Consider the following 21,513-nt stretch of genomic DNA (forward strand, 5'->3'; position numbering starts at 1 on the left):
CATGTATAGCCTACACAGATAATGTGCTTCACGATGGCTAAATTGAAACTTCAGGAGGCGTATCAAGTAATAGAATCTTACTCGCCGTACGTATACAACATAGTAAGAAGATTACAAAATTAAATTTTTGTAGGTGATTTCTGAGCATACAGGACGCGAAATTTTGTACACAGTACTACTGCTCGCCATCTCTGGCAGCAACAGTGCAACGGCAGCGGCTGCCCCTTGTTGCGGCTACACGCGCTACCCTGTCAGTGGTAGCCGCACGGCGCTTTCCTCACACAGCCCAGGAAAATCCAATCACAACCCAGTCGGTGCAACCCGCTGCAACGTTTATTGTGTGCAGTTAGTACCAAATATAAGTGAAATTTCGTTAAATAAGAAAACGATCCTTGCATTTTGTGCTGCGATAGTTGTCCATTGGCGTCGACAATGGCGGCGTGAGGAAAAATACTGGATTCTTCCGATATTCACTGAAAGATCTGCAAATCAGGTTTGTGCTTCAGCAAATAAAACTAAAAGTAAAAACATAAAAGATTTTTGGAATACTACAGGATGTCTGTTAACTCATTTGAAACATTTTGAGGGCCGGCCGCGGTGGCCGAGCGGTTCTAGGCGCTTCAGTCAGGAACCGCGCGACTGCTACGGTCCCAGGTTCGAATCCTGCCTCGGGCATGGATGTGTGAAATGTCCTTAGGTGAGTTAGGTCTGAGGTCATCAGTCGCCTAGAACATACAACTAATTAAACCTAACTAACCTAAGGACATCACACACATCCATGCCCGAGGCAGGATTCGAACCTGGTACCGTAGCGGTCGCTCGGTTCCAGACTGCAGCGCCTAGAACCGCACGGCCACTCTGGCCGGCTTTTTTTTTAACATTTTGAGTTTCATCAGAGAGAGACTTACTAAAAGGAACACATCCGTGAGAGAAAATACCAGTGGAATAAAAACTCGCAGTAACTTCAATGTACGTTTTGTTTCTTTATTCTTTTCGATAGTTTATTCTCAAAAGCAAATATTATTTTAAATAAATTTCGCCAGTGATAAAATTCTTTGCTTTCTAACAATTTATAAATTTATAATCACAAATAATAAAGTGTAACAAAAGAGTCTTCACTGGCTGCCTCCCTTTGTTCTTTCCACCTGTACGCTTTCCCTTCTTTACATGGTTCGGGCTTGTCACCTGAGCTTTAAGTATTCATACAGCTGCAGTTCTCTTTTCTCCAAAAGTGTCTGTAATTTCTATAGCACGCATCTGTCTATCCCACAGTCATGCGTACTTCCGCAGCCTTGCGTTTCTCCTCTAGTTATCCTTTCTTTGTCGTTTACATTGACACACTTTGTGAATTATATAAGGCCTTTGTTCTCTTCTGTCTGCTTCATTTGTTTCATTTCTGTATTTTTTCCATTCGCCAATTAAATTCAATATTTTCTTTTCTATCCAAGAATTTTTAACCCTCGTCATTTCTCCTATTTGATTGCTGCCTTCGCTAGTTTATCTCTAAAAGGTGTCCGTTTGTCTTGTGTTACATTCCTTCTCCTGTTTCAATCAATCGTTACCTAACGTTCCCTTTAAAATGCTCGACATCTTCTAGTTACTTGAATTTATCCAGTACCCATTTCCTCAGTTTTCGACCCTTCTACAGTTAATATTATGCAGTTCGTGAGCAATAAATTGTGTCCATAGCCCATACCTTCCCCCGGAAATGTCTTGCAGTTTGAAAGCTGCATTGGAATGCGATGACTCCTTTATGCCCTGTGCAACATTCACGTGGGCCTCCATGGGCCCAGTGGAGTATGTGCAAGGCATCATGATGGCCAAGGAGTATCGTACACTGGTTGCAAGCCACGTACACTCCTTAATGATGATCATGTTTCCCAAGCGCAGTGGCATTTTTCAGCAAGACAATGCGCCATGTTACAAGGACAGACGTGTTGTGAAGTAGTTCGAGGAACACAGTGAGGAGTTCCAATTTATGTGCTGGCTCACCAATTCGCCAGATATGAACCCGATAAAACACGTCTGGGATGTGATTCAACGTGGCGTCAGAGCTCACCGCCCCCTCTCCTGAATCTACAGGATTTAGGTGACTTGTGTGGGCAGGACTTGCAGTGGCGAAAATGGCAATCCTGGCCAAGAGAAGTTTGCTAGTATAAAAAACAGGTCTTAAATTGAGGGAGAAATTTCCGAGAGTGGCACGTTTGGAGCACAGCATTGTATGGTTGTGATAGATGGACGGTGGAAAAACCAGAACAGAAGAGAATCGAAGCCTTTGAGGTGTGGTGCTACAGAAGAATATTGAAAATTACGTGTACTGATAGATAAGAAATGAGGAGGTTCTCCGGAGAATCAGCGAGGAACGGATCGTATGGAAAACACTTACACGAAGATGGGACAGAATGATAGGACATCTGTAAAGGCATCAGGGGATAACTTCCATGGTACTAGATGGAGGTGTAGAGGATAAAAACAGTAGAGGAAAACAGAGATTAGGATACATCCAGCAAATAATTGAGGACGTAGGGTACAATTGCTACTTTGACATGGGGAGGTTGATACGGCAGAGAATTCATGGAAAAAATGTGTGTGCAGGCGTGGTGCCAACTTCCTTCAGCGACCTATCAAGGCCTCATTGCTTGCATGCCACGACGCGCCGCCGCTGATATCCGTGCCAGACGTGGACATTCAGGCTATTAGGTAGGTGCTCTTAATGTTCTTGTTGATCGGTGTATGAACTTCTTTCATGATTCCTGAACGAAGTGTTTGCAGTGATTAAATATTACTCTGTGCAAAATTCTGTCAGCAAGCTTCCCCTTTCACTTCTTCTTCTCCATCCACATTCTTCTACCATTTTTCCTTTTCTTCCTTATTCTACTGTCGAATTCCAGTTCGCCAGAACAATTAAAACTCCGTCTCCATAACGAAATGAATAATTTCTTTCATTATTGGTTTTTCCGTGTTTGATTCCGCAACTGTTGTTCAGTTAATGGAAAAACGCTCCAGGCTATGACTGTTAATTCCACATACAACCGGTTTCGACCTTTATATTAGGCCATTATGAAATGTATCTGAAACTGCTTAATTTCATTTAATTGGTATATTGATATTATTTTACATAATAGGAGACGAGATCAATGTACAACTTACGTTATGCTGTACAGAAAGAACGTCGAATGATAAAAACACTAGAAGTAAGGTGAATTTTAAAACAAAGTTTCACGCTCAGTGAGATGGGCATGTGGATTTACTTCCGATGTTTTTTTTTTTTTCCTTTTAGTTCAGTGTGTTTCTTATGTCGCGTTTTGAAACGACCATGCTATGACAGTCGTTATTCACTCCTATATTTCACAATCAGTCAAGCTCCTCCTCAACTTCCTTACCTTGTAGTGGCAGTTCATGGAGTCTCTTTATTGTTGAACGAAAAAAGGCCTTTTTGTAATGAGCAAAATAGCACGGTGCGGCTGCATAATGACGCTGTAAGATGTAGACTTACGATAGATGCCAATGCCTTGATGGGCCGCAAAAATAATAATATTGTGCATTAGACTAAATGCATTTGCAAATTGGTCAATTTCTTTTTGTGATACGCGGAATAAGAGGAGAATGTTGTCAACATAGCGTTTGTAGTACACTATACACCATTAATTTCAGGATGATCTTTGAAGAATCTGTTTTCCTAGTGATTGCCGAAAATATCTGCCAGTATACCTGACAACGTAGATTCCATAGCTAATCCATGGTTTTGAAGGTAAATCTTATCCTGAAACATGAAGTAGTTGTACTTTGTCACTCTTTCCAATAATATTGTAATTTCAATATTGGTCCAGCGGAAAGTGTCTTTTGCGTTAGCAAGTTATTTTTAGTTACTATTATCGTTTAGCTTTTGGGAATATTCGTATACATGTTTCTATATCGAGAGTGGCAAACATCTCATTATCAGTCCAAAACATTCATTCTATAAAAAACAGTTACGAACTTACGGAAACGATTAGACATATTTATGTTCCTGTTAATTCTATGGAACTTCCTGGCCGATTAAAATCTTGTACTGGATCGGGATTAGAACCCGGTACCTTCTCGGAGGCGACACTTACCGACTTTTTGTGGCGGATTAACAATTAGAAAAATTTCGATAAACATAAATACTTGCTCGTTCACAAAAACGCATGTCTTGATGAAACAGACGGCTGCTTCTTCATTTAAATCGATGCCATAATTAATTTACATTATGTTTCTTCTTCATATAAAAGAATTTTTTTCTTTTGCTTCTGTTCTTTACAAAGAGAAATTAAAATAGGTAATGGAATATATGTGAATCTGCATTATTTTGTTCTTCTGTTCCTCAGAGGAAAAAAAAATAAATAAAAAATACTTAGAAATAAATTGCTTTCCTCTTCTGAAGTCCATAATTTCTGCTGTGGAATAGACTTGAGTTAAATAAGTGTTAAATTAACTAGTTAAAATAGTTTGAACAGAGGTAAAAGCAAATGTAAAATATGCAGCACTCGTAATTCATGGAGTTTGGAAACATTCGTTACAGAGACGTCATACACTGAAGTACGTATTGTTCATGTTTGTTCAATATTTTTAGTAGTATAACTGAGTTCTGCTTCAGTTTTATTACAATGTTAATCTTTTTCTTGCCTATGAAATATTATTTTAACGTATTGCAAAAATTTGTCTTAAGATCTTCATCGAATTCAGGTGCAGTATAATGTTCTTGTTCCTCAACTGAGCAGATTCCTACTTAATTGATCATATATTTGAGGAAGTACCGACATTTCATTAACATATGATATCTAAAGAATTGTGATCTTTACGTTCTTCAATACAGTAATATCAATGATTTTTCACTGTTAACACAATTACTCTGGACTGAATCCAGGAAGGTGTCATCATTTCCAGTATTAACATTCGAAGTGATCTGGTGTTTGTCGATGTCTGGTTTTTCTCCTCAGTTTCCATTTCAGTGGCCAGTCCAGCATACCTAAGGTTTTACCTTCATTTCTGTCTTCAGATTACCTTCTTGGAATGAGAACTGTGGTTCCAGAGCCTTCTATACTGTTGGTCTGAGAGAGGGGTTGCTTCCGTCGTCTTATTTTTCCTAACTGGTGTTGGAATAATCGGCAATGTCTTTTCTTTTCTATCGTATATGTCGTGAGTTTGTACATTGTCGTTTAAGTTGATTTGCCATGATTTGTCTCTCATTTTGGGAACCTCAGTTTCAGCTGCTCGATGAGATATTCTTCTTTTCTTATTCTTACGGAGTGTTTCAATGCGATTTTACGCATGTCTGCCCGTCATGTTAATGTTGTAAGAACGTCGCAGTTTTCGTTGTTTTCTGTTGATCTTATTTTCCGTTGGCCTGAACTCGTATGTTAAGGTGACACGTGCGTCTCTAAAGGCCCGTCCACACGCGGCGATCTGTTTGTGCAGATATCTGCGCAATGTGCATCCAAGAAATCGGTGTAAATGTGTCCACACGACGAAGTTTCAATCTACTGCTCGCCGCCATCTGTGGGTCTAGAAAGGAAATTTCAGCAGCAATCGACTACGAATGCTTCAGAAATTCATAGCCGTGGAAATTCTATTATGTCTGCATTCACTACTCGTGCTACAAAAAGAAATTACAAACAAAACTCAGAAAACCGAAGGCTCGGAGAAAATTGTGTAGATAGTGACTGCATTTTCTCACATAAATTTACTACGGGAGTTACAGGGCGAACCCGACGACTGGCGCATTATTTGTGGATGGATTTAGAAAAATATAATTATGTCCTGAAGCTCGTAGCTCCTCGTATTTTTGGAAAAATACTTGTACGAGGAGTGTAAATTCTCCACATGAGCGACTGATGCTGAAGTTAAGATTTATGGCAGCGGAAAGGAGTTACAAGATTTTTCTACTGCATTTTAGAAACAAGCATAGAGCGAAAACATGCCTAACACATGGGAAGCAATTCACGCTGTCGTAAAGGAGGATTTCTCCAGTTTCATAGTCAGTTGTGGTGCTGTTTCGAGTCGGTATTTCTTGGTCTCTCAGAAAGCAGTGGAAGTCAGAGTGCTACAAACTTTGTTTATATTTCGTTGTCCCTCACGCCAAATCGAATAATTTCGTTTTCCTGCTTAATTCTTTGTGGTAAGGAGTCCGCAACGAATTTTTTTCTAAAATGTTTTCGATGACGTTGACTCACATTCATGCAATGCTTTTTAAAAGAGTAAAGCGCCATTTGACTGTGTATTACTGTATTTATCTTTTGCAAAATCTGGATTCCCGCTTTTATGCCATTCTCAAGTACAATGCTAAAATAATGGTCTAACAACTTTTAGCATTGTAGTTGAGAACGGCATGAAAGCTGAAATATAGATAGTACAAAAGATACATATAGTAATACACAGTCAAATGTCGGTTTATTCTTTTAAACAGAATCTTCTTCTTTACCGGTTCCCTGTTGGCCGTAAGGTCAACGGCCCCGCATTTTTCTACAGGTATTAAAGAATTATATGCAGCTGCCTTGTTATCTTGATCGCTGTAGTCCTTGCTTTTAATTTTCCAAAAAGAAGTGTGACTCTCACACATTAGAATAAGTTCATTAATAAACTCTCTAGAGCACTAACATGTATGTGCCACCTTAAAATTCACTGTGCACACACAGACGACAAACGCTAAACTGAACGAACAGCTGGCTCAAACACGTCTCGCGCACCAGGTTTGAGTCGATCTTCTGTCCGCACGCTACGATTTGACTGCGCATACATGATGTGGGCGGATATTAGCGCGGACAGATGTTTGCGCATGGAAAGGTCGTAAGTTTTCAGTTAGTGCTCCTCCTCTTTCTTCTTCTCCTTCTTCTTCTCTTTGCTCAAAATACTGACAGCTAGCTTATAAACGTGACGTTTTGAACGTTTTGTTAAACATAACTGTATGCAGCGGCATTGAACAGGATTCAGGATTTTCACAGACAAATGATTCATATGTGTCGTATGAATCTTCGATAAGATTTTCCACAATTTTAAACCAAGTTCTGTAATTTATGAATTTTTACAAGTCTCCCCCTCATTCTTTTAAACGGAAAGTTGCCTGGACCCACTCACCTGCGTTCAAGATAGAGTTGCGCAGTAAGGCCAGCGTTTTCCATCACCTGTTGGAAATAAACTTTGAAAAGCCCTGGAAGGAGGCATACCTTCGCAGGCTGCTGTTATTGTTAGCTGGAAATGCCCTATAGATATGCCTGATTGGTAATACAATTTCATGAGGTAACTTGGAGCTCGCGAAATGAACTATAGACCGACAGACATCGTGAGGTGCAGGGGCCTTTTTCAGCCCTCTGAGGCGGGGGAGGTGTTGCAGAATGAAGTCGGCAGTAAGTGAACCTCTGGCCTCAATGAAGTTCTACTTCCTGAGTGGAAAGCTTGTAAATGCGTTATCGTGCGAGGACGTGGAATGGCTTGGTCATTTGGTCATTTCCTAAGCAATTGTTGCGATTTGATGGGCGTTCACGTACTCTGTAGTTTCAGTGGAAACTTAAAATGTGGTGCTTTTGTGTATGTCCTTTCCCTTTTTGACTTTAGGCTGTTTTCCTGTTTTCTTTTTTTACGGGGAATTCATCGGCGGTAAAGGCTACAAACCAAAAGGAAGCGACGTAAAGTGTGTTTGTTCGTGATGGCCGTTTTTGGATGTGAGAGTCCCTCGAAGTGAGTTGGATTGACGCTGCACGTTTAATAGTAATATAGGAGCAGTGACTGACTGGGTCAAAGCGAAGCTGATGACCCTTACTGAGAATTAAACACCAGATGTTGTAAAACATCGATCGTACTGCGGAAGTCACTCTCGTTTTTGAAAACAGCATAGTCGTCCCAGACCAGCATCCGCTTAGCAAAATTCTGCCAAAGCACGACAATAACTTCCTTCTCCCAGACGCCGGAAACCGACTTCGGCTTAATTAGTCAGAGGACCAGCACATAAGCGTGGCCAGGAAATGGTAACTGCAGCGAATTAATCCTCGTCCGCCAACAAACTTCTCCGAATACCTCTGCTGAGGAATTCCGCGCCTAACCCGGCGCGGCGCCAGACGCGGTTGTGATAAGGATCTCGGCTGAAGCGACGACTGGTTCGAGGACGGACTGAGAGAAAACGGCTCAGTACGTAGTATATATACATTCAAATTTGAACATTAAAATTTATTGATTGCGGTCTCTGATGGCAAACATCCTTTACCAGGTTCCCCACAAAAGGCCAATATCTAAGGTTATTGATGATGTCCAAATTGGACAGTAAATGTACTTATGCCGTGTGGTTATGATTAATGATTAAACTGGGGGTGTTCAGAGTGTTGCGTTGCGGGCACCGCAGGATGCTGAGTTAATCGGTGCACTCACGGAGTTTGCTGAAAATCAAGGTTCAACTTTCTGCCACCAGGTGAAAATAAGGCGCTGTAAGCAGTCAGAACGTGAAATGTTTCCTCTTTTGAAGTCAGTATGCTGTTTGTCACTTGGCAACGTGTGTTGATTTCTTTTGTGAAGTGACTATTGATGTAAAAGGTTAAGAAAGTTGTAATTTTCCGTACGAAACGCAATGGATATTGAGTAGAAAGGCAGAAATAACAACACTACATTGCGGAAACATCGCTGACAGTAAGATCTATGAAGAGGCCACATGTCAATAAATGGGCTAAAGAGTATGATCAGATTTGAAGAAACAGGTGAATTAGGTAGTGCAGCAGAAGAAGGAGTGACCCATTCCAAAGGCAGTTGTTGATAAAGTTGCTGTAGCTACAGGCGACCGTGCAATACATGCCTCAAATTCTGCAGCCAGTGATCGAGCTGTGTCATGAGAATTTTCTCTCCTCTGGTCAACAGTTCAAAATATTTTGTGCGCATTTTGCACAGGCAACCCTACAGGTTTCAGGATATACATCAAATGAAGCCCCATGATAGGCTACAACGCCGTGACTTTGCCCTTCGTTTTTTGGCACACATGGAAATGGACGACATGTGGCCAAGGAATATTCCTTGGACGGACGAGGCAGAGTTTACTCTGCCTGCTGCCGTGAATGCACAGAACTGTCGCATAAGGAGTTCTACTCCGCCACATGTTGTGCAGGAACACCCAATGCACTCAGCTTATGTGATTGTGTGCTGTGATTTTACGAGCTCCTTGATTCTCGGTCGATTTTCTTAAAGGAGATGACACGTTGTGGGCCTGTCAGGAGTACAGTGACATCTGCACATTATAATAACCTCCTCATGCAACACGTGATTCCAGCTTTGCAAGAACACAACTGAATCCACACCACTATTTTCATGCGAGATGGGGTGACACCACATGTTGTTGCTAGGTGACAGATTTGCTTCACGAAACCTTCGGTAACTACCGCACCGTCTATAGGCAATTTCAAGATGTGCGGCTTTACAGATCCCCCGACTTAAATCCATGCGTCATCTGGTTGTGGGGATATCTGAAAGATCGTGTCTATTAGGGATGTATCCGGACTTTTCCTGATCTGAAAGACAGTGTACGGAGACATATCGCTTTGATTGCACCGGATATGCTACGAGCAACTGTCAACCATGACGTGTTACGGATGCAGCTTATTGCTGAGTTCGGAGATCTTATTGAACACACATTTGTACTTATGATCATGTGCTAACCACTGGTATCAAGTGGAACATATACTGTATTCGAACATTATGAAGTACCTCGAAGAAAACGATTTATTTACACGTAGTCAGCACGGATTCAGAAAATATCGTGCTTGCGAAACACAACTAGCGTTCCTCAAGGAAATGTTATAGGCCCTCTATTGTTCCTGAACAATATTAACGACATAGGAGACAATCTCAGTAGCTCTCTTAGATTATTTTCAGATGATGCTGCCATTTACCTTCTTGTGAAGTCATAAAATGACCAAAACGAATTGCAAAATGATTTAGATAAGATATCTGTGTGGTACGAAAAGTGGCAATTGACCCTGATGAACGAAAAGTGTGAAGTTATTCACATGAGTACTTAAAGAAATCCGCTAAATTTCGATTAAGCGACAAGTCACACAAATCTGAAGGCTGTAAATTCAACTAAATACTAAGGGATTACAATTACAAATAACCTAAAGTGGGACGATCACATAGATAATATTGTGGGAAGAGCAAACCAAAGACTGCGATTCATTGGCAGAACACTTAGAAGGTGCAACAGATCTACTAAAGAGACTGCTTACACTACACTTGTCTGCCCTATTCTGGAGTATTGCTGTGCGGTGTGGGATCAGAATCAAGTGGGACTGATGGGTGACATCGAAAAAGTTCAAAGAAGGGCAGCTCGTTTTGTCTTATCGTGAAATGTAGACGATAGTGCCACAGGCATGATAGTGAATTGGAGTGGCAATCATTAAAACAAAGGCGTTTTTCGTTGCGACGGGATCTTTTCATGAAATTTCAATCATCAGTTTTCTTCTCCGATTGCGAAAACATTCTGTTGGCGCCCACTTACATAGGGAGAAACGACCATCATGATAAAATAAGAGAAATCAGGGCTCGCACAGAAAAAATTAAGTGCTCGTTTTTCCCGCGCGCCGTTCGAAAGTGGAATTGTAGAGAGACATCTTGAAGGTTGTTCATTGAACCTCTGCCAGGCACTTAATTGTGAATAGCAGAGTAATCACGTAGATGTAGATGTACTCCCCTTTCCCTGCACCCATACCACATTCCAATACCTTACAGCACCATTTCTTCACCTCGTGGCCGAAAGTGGAACTATTATTTTTCCAGCATATCCCGTGAGCATATCGATGAATGAGTATACCTACGATGTTTCAGGGTCCTGCAATGTATACAGCCCGCACTCCATTACTCAGAACACCGCCAGTTTAATTATAACCACCTGGTATAATCAATTTGGTAATATGATGGCAAATGGTGAAAAATTTTTGAAAAGAAGTCACAGAGGTTGTATAAAGATTTGACAAAGAGTTTATAAGGAATCAAAAATTTCGGTAGTTGTAACTTTAGTTCAAGTAGGAAATTAGACAATAAAGCGGCGGAAAATCAATTAATCAACAATAAACTTGTGACCTCTTCAGCACGCAAAGATCTTGCATCTTCCGAACTATTTATGGAACTTGTACATTATGGCACGTGGTTGCGTCCTGAACACGAAGATCTACTTCTTATTTTTCACTCAGTACACTCTTAAAGACGAAAAAGCAACCACTCATTCTGCACTCGAGCTGACATTGTGTGGTGATTCAGAGAAAATGGAGCAAAATACGGGTATGTAAAGCTGACCTACCAAGGTGAAGCATGTTTTTAAACATGGATGTGATGTTTGCATTTTCCGCACCGAAAAAATTAGGGGCCATATTACAGAGTAATGGCAACAAAAGAAATTACGATTTTTTGAAGAAACAGGGGCGTTTAGTGTAAAATTCAGATATATTTGGCCAAACTGGAAGGAAGTTTAGAATGAGATACAAGGAAGATACTAAACGAGAAAACTCTGCAGTATGGTATTCACCTCAGAGTCTTAGGATTCTGTGTGCTTACAGAGTAGTTCAAATGTTGTTCACGGAGTAGGAAGGCTAATTGGTTGATCCACTTGAAAAGATGGAAATTGTGGTTATTAAAACGAGAAAACTTACATCACTTCTTCACAAACAGGATGAGTGCAAGGTGGAATGAAGGTCGCTAGTCTATAGTTTGTTGTAGTGAAACTCATCAAGTTGCTCTTCATTTCGAAGTGCAAACATAAAATACAGAAATAAAGTCACGTAAGTGGCTCGTAGGAAATAGAATGTCTATCAAGAAAAAGGCTTTAGTACCTTTATGATGATTAGCTCATTAACTTTACTGTCTTGTCTGCTATCAGAACCCTATATTTACGTATCACTACTGCTGTTCCATATGCAGTATAAATTCTTTGTAAACCCTATCTAGATCCTGTGTAAACTCAGCAAAATCTCTGTGACGAAGTGGTACATCTCCAACTACATACATTCTCTGCAAGCCACCATGTGGTGTATGAGGGAAGATACCTTGAAAACTACGTTTCTTTTCCTGTTCTACTCGCAAATGAGGAAAGGAGAAAACGACAGTCTGTATGAATTAAAACGGTGTGCCGGACAATGCCTGGAACCTGAGACCTTTGCTTTTAGTGAGCAAGTGCTCTACCGAAACTGGGCTACCAAATCATGATTCCCGACCCGCTCTCACAGATTCGCTTCAGCCAGCAGTTCCTCTCTTATGTTCCAAATTTCACAGAAGTTCTCCTTCGTAACTTTCAAGACTAACACTCCTGGAACAAAGTATATATTTGGAGACGCAACTTAACCACAGCCTGGGACATGTTTTCAGAATGAATTTTCACTCTGCAACGAAATGCAAAGATCTTGCATTTTCTGAATTACTTATGGGACTCCTACTTTGTAGCTTGTGTTTGAATACTGAAGCTGAAGGTATGCTTGTAATTATCATCGCACAATCTACTGCAGAGTGAAAATTCAGCCTGGAGACTGTCCATGTGCTTTCATAAAAGCCGTAATTTCTCTCCTGTCATCTTCGTGGTCTCATGAGAAATGTACTTTCTGCAACCAGCTGCATTACTTTCTGCGGGTATTTTATTAAATCGATGATTTAAGTAGAGTATTTGCGGAATTTTAACATTGTTAGAAACCTTAGATTGTGGCTTATTGTGGGAAACTTTATGATGGATAGCATCCAAAATCGATTGTCAACAAACTGTAATGTGTAAGTGAGACTGTTACTGTGTTCTGTACCCAATCATCAGTAGAAAAGTGGTCGGATATTGTTCCTATATGCGATGTCGTCACAAGATAGACAGCAGTTTTCGAAGGTTGCCACAAGGAATTAGTTAATGTAGTCTGTCTTGCAGGAAAATAACACACCTTGAAAGTCAAACACGTGCTCTTAATAGCAATCAAAATATAATTAGTCGTCAATTTACTGAAGTACCGCACTTTTTAGTCGACATTTCTACCCAACTGTCAATCATTGCATGTTATTTAAGATACAGTAGACGGTAGAACACTTTCCTGGAGAGAGGTTCATTTTACGGACAACTGTTCTAAAGATAGAAAGAATATAAAAGTCCTGTGTAGCGTTGCCCCATTATTACATCAGTTGATGTGAATATAACATATAGGGAGTTCGTATTCGCACTATTAAATCTATATGAACTTATTACCACAACATGAGGCTGATAATGCTAAAAGAATTATTTTCCTTTGGTTTAGTTTTCTTCGTGCAGTCTGAGAAAAGAGTGACTTGGGCTATAGAACTCCACTCTAGTTCTAAAGGCAAGTCCGCTGTCCCGCGTTAGTGAGTAAGCAGCGACTTGCCTTGTCGTTGCGCAAAAAGAGTTTTAATCTGACAGGAAGTTTCTATTTAAATAGATTTCAATTAGTTTAGACCTGCTGTATCGCATACATGAGGGTTTCTTTGCGTAGCTGTGTGAGTTTCCACCACTCCACGTTGTTATATGCAAAGTGTATTTTCCGAAGACATGTTTAGCAGTTTTGTTGGTACTGTACGCTGTATGTGTCCGCTTTTCAGACGTAGGAGCTGTGTGTGTCTCTCAGCTAAGAGGTAAACTACGATCGACATTTCCAGCATACAAGAATTTCGCGGCTGCTTTCGATCTTTGCATTCCAATAATGAGACAAATTTGTACTTGACGTGTGGGTTTCAGATTAAGTAGCGCAAACAATTTTTACAATTTATACTGCCTTATACTGCCTCAGCCTCTCTAAAATGTTTAACTTTTGTATTTTAGTGATCGATGATGAGAGTCCTCTTCAGTTAGATACTTACCAGAAAGATGGAGCTGCTTGTCACGTCTCCCATAGTTTAACATGAAGCTGCTTGTCATGCCACCAATAACTTAACAACTGAGTCCAATAGTGTCATATGTGTTATATGGTAATGAAAGTATTTTGGTGTGTTTGGAAGTATTATTGTAGCTTTGCCACTGATTTACATGCCACAGTTTAGTGTAAGAGAGTTTATGAACTTAAATTAACATCAGGTGATAAATACATAACTTCCAAAGTAATTAATTTTCGGTTTAAAACACTTCGCCTTTGATGTAAGTAATTTGAGGAGAAAGAAATAAACAACTAAAATACAATAACGTCTTTTTAATTTAAAAAAAAATTGTGGAATCTAATACAGTCTTGAAAGGACACTTAACCTCAGTTAACAAGTTCGTGTCACACTTATATTGCTATAAATAGGATGACTTCCACCAACATCTAAAAAGTACACAAAAGATATCACAGTAGTTCTCTAAAACGAGAGAATAAAAACAGCCCAGCATTACAACAGCGGAAACTGTGTTACCATGACTTAAATAAATACCACATAATTTTATGGCAATTAAAATGATGGCAATTACATTTTGTCACTATTTCATGTAGTAATGAATTATATTATTTGTATAAGGGTGACAAATAGTGATTAGTTTTCGACATTTTTAAGGTCTAAGAACAGGACATTAGACCGTTTAGACCATGGCAATACATAAGTGTAGTGATTAAGAATTGGAACTGTATGCATCTAATATTCTTTTACCAGCATAATTAATTAGGTGAAAATTAAATCTATATCTGGAAATCATCTCCATTGTATTTCAAAAGTCACCTCCTTCGTCTTAAAGCTAAGGTACCGTAACAATACAGAAATTCCCATTCTGAGAACAAACTATGATTTTGTTCGGAAATGAAGCATGCCATTGACGCTAAACACAGAATGTGATTATTTTGGAGTCAGTTTGAAATTGTGAAAAGTATTGCGGTAGCTACATGTGACATATCGTTTGACTCTGAGCCTGTACAGTTAGATTTTTGTGTTTTCGGCTGGGTACTTGACTAGAGTAGAATAATCTATAAATGCGAAATAAATAAATACACACACAAGAATAAATAAATAAAAATAAATTCATAAATATGAAAATAAATAAATATAGAAATAAATAAATATGAAAATAAATAAATATATGAGATCAACTCTACTTAATATGACAGAAATTGTGTCCGTTTAGAACGGAGGTCTTTTTACGAAATGCATAAATAAGTAACTTTTAAGTACATATTCGATTCTTCTCTCACTTCTTGGTAGAAAATTTCTAAAATGCTCATGAAAACCCGACAGCATGCTGATGAACACCTTTCGAGAAGATATTGGATGCCAAAGCTGTGTTGCAAAACTCACTGAATACGATGACTCTGAAAACCGACAACTGGTTCACGATACCCGCGGTTTAGTCAGCAAGTTTTCATTATCATTTGGAAAAAATCAAATTACTTACGAAACGTTTTGTTTATTTGCAGATACTGCAGGAGCCTGGTACTCAGTGAAAGCCCCGTGCTACACCACCGTAGGACGCCGATTAATAGTGTAAGTTGTTTTTGTTTCGATACGATAATCCGGCTCACTCTGAAGATGGTTCAGTGACATAGAGCCCAAATTTTAGAAGAAGAAGCTGAATTCGTGCGGCTGAATGCACTAAATTTAATGGAGCGTAATTAAAACATTCTGTCTAACCATTGTTTATACTGTGAACCAGTTGTCGGTTTGCATTGTGATCGTGACACTGCCTGTACTCCGTGAGACCTGCAACACAGCTTTGGCAACTAATATCTTTTCGAAAGGTGTACACCGACATGCTCTCGTCATACAGTATTTGATGACGATAGTCAGTTATTGTCAGACGATGGAATCACAAGCCTAAAAGCGTGTCACGAGGTATAAAAAGGGCGTAGAACATCCACAGTGTGTCTTCTCAATTCAAGAACAAACTCAAATGATATATGGCCAGATGAGAAAAAATGAACAGGTGGACGTTACTGATCGCGTGTAAATGGTTCCGCCTGAAGTGTTACCGCATCGTCGAGACGTGCGACGCAGCCGGCCCGTATGTCCACGTCCGAGCCCGCGAAAGGCACGCTGAATCTCACGCTCCTGCAGACGTACGTCTTGTCTCGGGCGTCGAACCTCTTTCCCTCGACGTCGTCGGCGCACCATACCTGCATCACGTGGAACTCGTCGTCGTACTTGAGCTCTGCCGGGCAGATGCTCTTCTCGTGTATCTTGTTCCAGTCGGAGAGTTGGTCGATGGGAGGAGGGTCGGAGCGCCGGTGTCTGTGTCCAGGAGCTGCCGGCGCGGGGGCGGCGAGCGCAGAGACCGCGGCTGCCAGCAAGACGGCAGCGGCGAAGGCGGAGGCGGAGGTGGCCATGTGTCTGCAGTGTCGGCTTAGCCAGAGGAGGAAACGCCGGGGAATGAGCCTCGGGTAGAACTGACCGCCGGCGAGGCGTCCCTGCGCTTCATAAAGCCTGCGAAGCGGCTGTGCTTCCGGAACGGCGGGTGTGCCATGTGGGCGACGTTGCACAACCCGCGCTCACGTCGCACGGGCGGGGCTTTTTCTTTCCTGCTGATACTCTCGCGGCTTTCGGGTCTTCACTCTCCGCTACTCAGATTGACAGCTCTCTGAGTCGGAAGCGTATCGGGGGAGGCAGCGCGGCAGTTAGCACACGGGACTCGCCTTCGGCGGGAAGTCGGGTCAGACCTCCGTCTGGCCATCCAAATTTAGATTTTTCTTCATTTCCCTAAATAGCTTAACGTATGACACTCGGTCGGAGCAGGCCTCGGAAGACCCAACGGAACAGACCGACCGCAGGTAGGCGTCACTGGATACGCACATGGAGGGACATGTGCTTAGCACACCGCTCTTTCGGCCGTTGCCAGTTTTCGTGGCCGTAGCCGCTACTTCTCTGTTAAGTACACCACTGGCCATTAAATTTGCTACACCAAGAAGAAATGCAGATGATAAACGGGTATTCATTGGACAAATATATTATACTACAACTGACATGTGATTACATTTTCACGTAATTTGGGTGCATAGATCCTGAGAAATCAGTACCCAGAACAAACACCTCTGGCCGTAATAACGGCCTTCATAAGCTTGGGCATTGAGTCAAACAGAGGTTGGGTGGCGGGCACAGGTACAGCTAGCTGCCCATGCAGCTTCAACACGATACCACAGTTCATCAAGAGTAGTGACTGGCGTATTGTGACGAGCAAGTTGCTCGCCCACTATTGACCAGATGTTTTCAGTTGGTGAGAGATCTGGAGAATATGCTGGCCAGGGCAGCAGTCGAACATTTTCTGCATCCACAAAGGCCCATACAGGACCTGCAACATGCGGTCGTGCATTATCCTGCTGAAATGTAGGGTTTCGCAGGGATCGAATGAAGGGTAGAGCCACGGGTCGTAACACAACTAAAATGTAACGTCCATTGTTCAAAGTGCCGATAATGCGAACAAGAGGTGACTGAGACGTGTAACCAATCGCACCCCATATCATCACGCCTGTGATACGCCAGTATGGCGATGACGCATACACGTTTCCAATGTGCGTTCACCGCGATGTCGACAAACACGGATGCCACTATCATGATGCTGTAAACAGAACCTGGATACATCCGAAAAAATGACGTTTTGTCATTCGTGCACTCAGTTTCGTCGTTGAGTACTGTGGTGTCACCGCCAGACACCACACTTGCTAGGTGGTAGCTATAAATCGGCCGCGGTCCATTAGTACAAGTCGGACCCGCGTGTCGCCACTGTCAGTACTTGCAGACCTAGCGCCACCACATGGCAGGTCTAGAAAGACGGACTAGCACTCGCCCCAATTGTACGACGACTTTGCTAGCGACTACACTGACGAAGCCTTTCTCTCATTTGCCGAGAGACAGTTAGAATAGCCTTCAGCTAAGTCCATGACTACGACCTAGCAAGGCGCCATTAACCCTATCTGGAGAGAGTCTAATTTGTATCGTCAATAGCGATGTACCACAATGATGGAATAAAAGTTAAGTATAACCTAAGCTGCATACTTTTCTCTATAGCATTCACAACTTATCCTGTTCCAGACTTCACGCCAGTCGGCGTGAGTTGACGCGTGCCCTTTCGGTAACTTCACCCTGTGTCTAGACTGTCTTGTCTAGACACAACAAGTACACCATCGCAGGCGCTCCTGTCTCCAATGCGGCGTCAAAGGTAACCGCAGCCACGGTCACCGAGCTGATAGTCCATGCTGCTGCAAACGTCTTCGAACTGTTCGTGCAGATGGTTGTTATCTTGCAAACGTCCCCATCTGTTGACTCAGTGATTGAGACGTGGCTGCACGATCCGTTACAGCCATGCGTATAAGATGCCTGTCATCTCGACTGCTAGTGATACAAGGCCGTTGGGATCCAGCACGGCGTTCCGTATTACCCTCCTGAACCAACCGGTTCCATATTCTGCTAACAGTCATTGGATCACCACCAACGCGAGCAGCAATATCACGATACGATGAACCGCAATTGCGATAGGCTACAATCTGACTTTTATCAATGTCGGAAACGTACGCATTTGTTCTCCTTGCAGGAGGCATCACAACAACGCTTCACCAGGCAACGCTGATCAACTGCTGTTTGTGTATGAGAAATCGGTTGGAAACTTTCCTCATGTCAGCACGTTGTAGGTGTTGCCACCAGCGCCAACCTTGTGTGAATGCTCTGAAAAGCTAATCATTTGCGTACCACAGCATCTTCTTCCTGTGGGTTAAATTTCGCGTTTGTTGCACGTCATCTTCGTGGTGTAGCAATTTTAATGGACAGTAGTGTACCTTCTCAATCGGTCTCAGAGGGGTGGAGTGCATTCCGTTCACCAACAGCGCTCAGCAGACCTGGGCGGTCATCCAGCCAAGTGCTAGCCAAGCCCGATAGCGCTTAACCTCGGTGATCTGACGGGCACCGGGGTCACCACTGCGACAAGGCCGCCGGTCTTAAAGTGCTAGAGCCTGTGAGCAAAACCTTTGATTTATAGCGATACTCCAAAAACCGTATAAAATCGCTGGATTCGGTTATCCTAAACCATCAAATTACTGAAACTTCCTGGTAGATTAAAACTGTGTGCCAGGCAAGAACTCGAATTCGCGGCCTTTGCATTTCGCGAGCAAGTGCTCCACTTACTCGCGAAAGCCGAAGGTCGTACGTTAGAGACCTGGTCCGGCACACAATTTTCATATCAGCACCCACTCCTCCGCAGAGTGAAAAATTCGTTCTGGAAACATTCCTCACGCCGTGGCTAAGTCTTCGCAATAGCCATTCTTTTGTAAACCCTCGTCGCCAATTTTGTATACGTCTCGCCGCTACTGCTGTGGAGACTCAGTTGCTGCTGTTGTTACGGTAAGGCGAGTTTGTGAGCTCGTGAAACTGCTTCTACTGCCGTAAACCGATAAGACGATTTCTGCCTGCCACTATTACACAGCTCTGCCCCAGGGCCAGGTAACAGGAAAGAAGAACGGAGATTCTACAACACTCCAACAAATTAGTGAAAAAGTCACACAAACGAGTAAAAATATTTACTTATCTTTGTGACTTGTTGAATAATGAAGTCTGCAACATTGCATGTAATACAACACAAAAAGGCCCTCAATGGCTAAGTGCGAATAATCAGAGCTAAGCTTCACAGTACATAGCAAATGCAATTTACAGTAACTGTCTGTTCACTTCTACGAGTTTACTAAACGATGTTCCCTGTCTAAGTCAGCCCTGGACGATGGTCTATAACAAAGTGGGCGGGAGCTGCTCTTCTATCTTCCGAGTAGGCTTCTGTCCGTTGTCGTCCGGTTGTTGGCGGACTGTACTCGGCCCACAATTGGCCGAGGCGAAGCGGATATCTTCATTCTCAGCGCCGACCGTGGCGCTGGTGGAACTCGCAGTCTCTATGACACTGGCACCAGCTCGTATCTGTGCTCCTTGCTGCTTTTGCCCTGGTTTTGTCTTGTTCGGACGGTACAGCACATTATAACAGTAGTACTACTCCTATGAGTTACATAAGAGAACTTCTGTCAAGTTTACAACGTTTGAGGAAGGGTGATCAGTCATACTTGGGTAGCTCAGTGTCAGTACGGTAGCTCAGCATGTTCAATCAGACGGCAGGCTGCCCTCTGTAATGAAAAAAAAACTGAATTAAGTATTCAACGATGAACTTGAATGGATGTCATGTGACGTCCACCCAGGCCAAATTCAACGAGAAAAAACGAACTAAATGAAAAATGTTGGTAGAGCATTTGCCCACTAAAGGTAGAAGTCCGACGATTGAGTCCTGCTCCAACACACAGTTTTATCTGCGAGGAAGTTTCATATCACCAGACATTCCGTTGCAGTGTGAAAAATTCTTTCTCAAAAAACACCTACTTCCGAAAGTTTTCGCGTCCCATCTGAGTGACTGCAATTTTGAAAATTTCATAGTAAAACGTCAGATTTTTAAACGTATGTGAATTATAGGTCTAAGTTACGAAAAACATGCTTCTCAGACGCCTGTAGCATAGCGCATACCCGGGGAGCCATTTGAAAAAAAATAAAAGGGAGAAGATAAATATCACATCAACCCTTACGAACACATGTCTTTCTAGCAGATTTGGGCCAATTAATGCGAAAAAGTATTTTTTTTTTTTGAGAAGAAAACCAGAGTACCTTCCATTTCAAAACCATTTAAAAATTTTTATCAGTCGATAACAAAGCATTACGTCTAAAACAGAGTGGACTAAAACACTGTGCGCTAGAAAAAATAAACTGCCCAGATGCAGAAAAAAATGTCAACAAAATTTTGCGCAGTATGTTACTAATCAGACAAGTTTTCGACGCTTAAACACTACTAAAAATCTTACTGAGGTGTATTAAACTATTCGTTACAAACATCAAATGGTTAGTAAGGCTAACACGAAACCGTTATATTGAAGTTGAATTTTTTTTAAGGAAATGCACAAAAGGGAACTGGAATAAAGTTAAAAAAAACACAGTTTCTTTAAAGCAAAAATATCAGCTTCTTGTCTACAGTTTTGCAAATTCTCATGTGAAAATTCGTTTACTTTTGAATTTTTTCTTTCTTTACATAACACCCATGTTACGTTCGACACCTTTCGCACTAGTTACTCAAACAAAAAAAAAAATAAATAAATAAAAAGAATTCACTTCCTTATTTCTCCGCTCCGATGCACCACTGGTAGACGAGGATGTAACTGAGTGTCGTTACAACGATCACTTAACGCTTCTCCAGCATTTGATTTACTGGTACAAGGGAGAAGGGCGTACCAACTAAATAACCGTTCTCAACATATGGCGTAACAAGCGCCTCTTCTGTCCTTTACACTTCTTCCGGAAAACAGTATTTTGGTAATTCTGATAGCTATGCAAGTAGTTCAAAAGTACTAAACCGGGTGGTTATAATATAGTTCGAGGAAATTTGTTGATGTTTTTAAAATTCGCTCGGGACAGCAGCTACGACGAAAAAGACTGAAAACACATTTTCGTAAGAAAATGACAGAATCTAGTACGTGTTTAATCGCAGGCATATTGTAATAATACTACCTGCTTTTTTTTCTAGCATAAGGAACGGAACACTACGAAACTGTGACGTTTGTGAGTGTTACCGCCCACCTACTCGGG

This window comes from Schistocerca cancellata, chromosome 3, assembly GCF_023864275.1.
Source record: "Schistocerca cancellata isolate TAMUIC-IGC-003103 chromosome 3, iqSchCanc2.1, whole genome shotgun sequence".
In the NCBI taxonomy this organism is placed as follows: domain Eukaryota; kingdom Metazoa; phylum Arthropoda; class Insecta; order Orthoptera; family Acrididae; genus Schistocerca; species Schistocerca cancellata.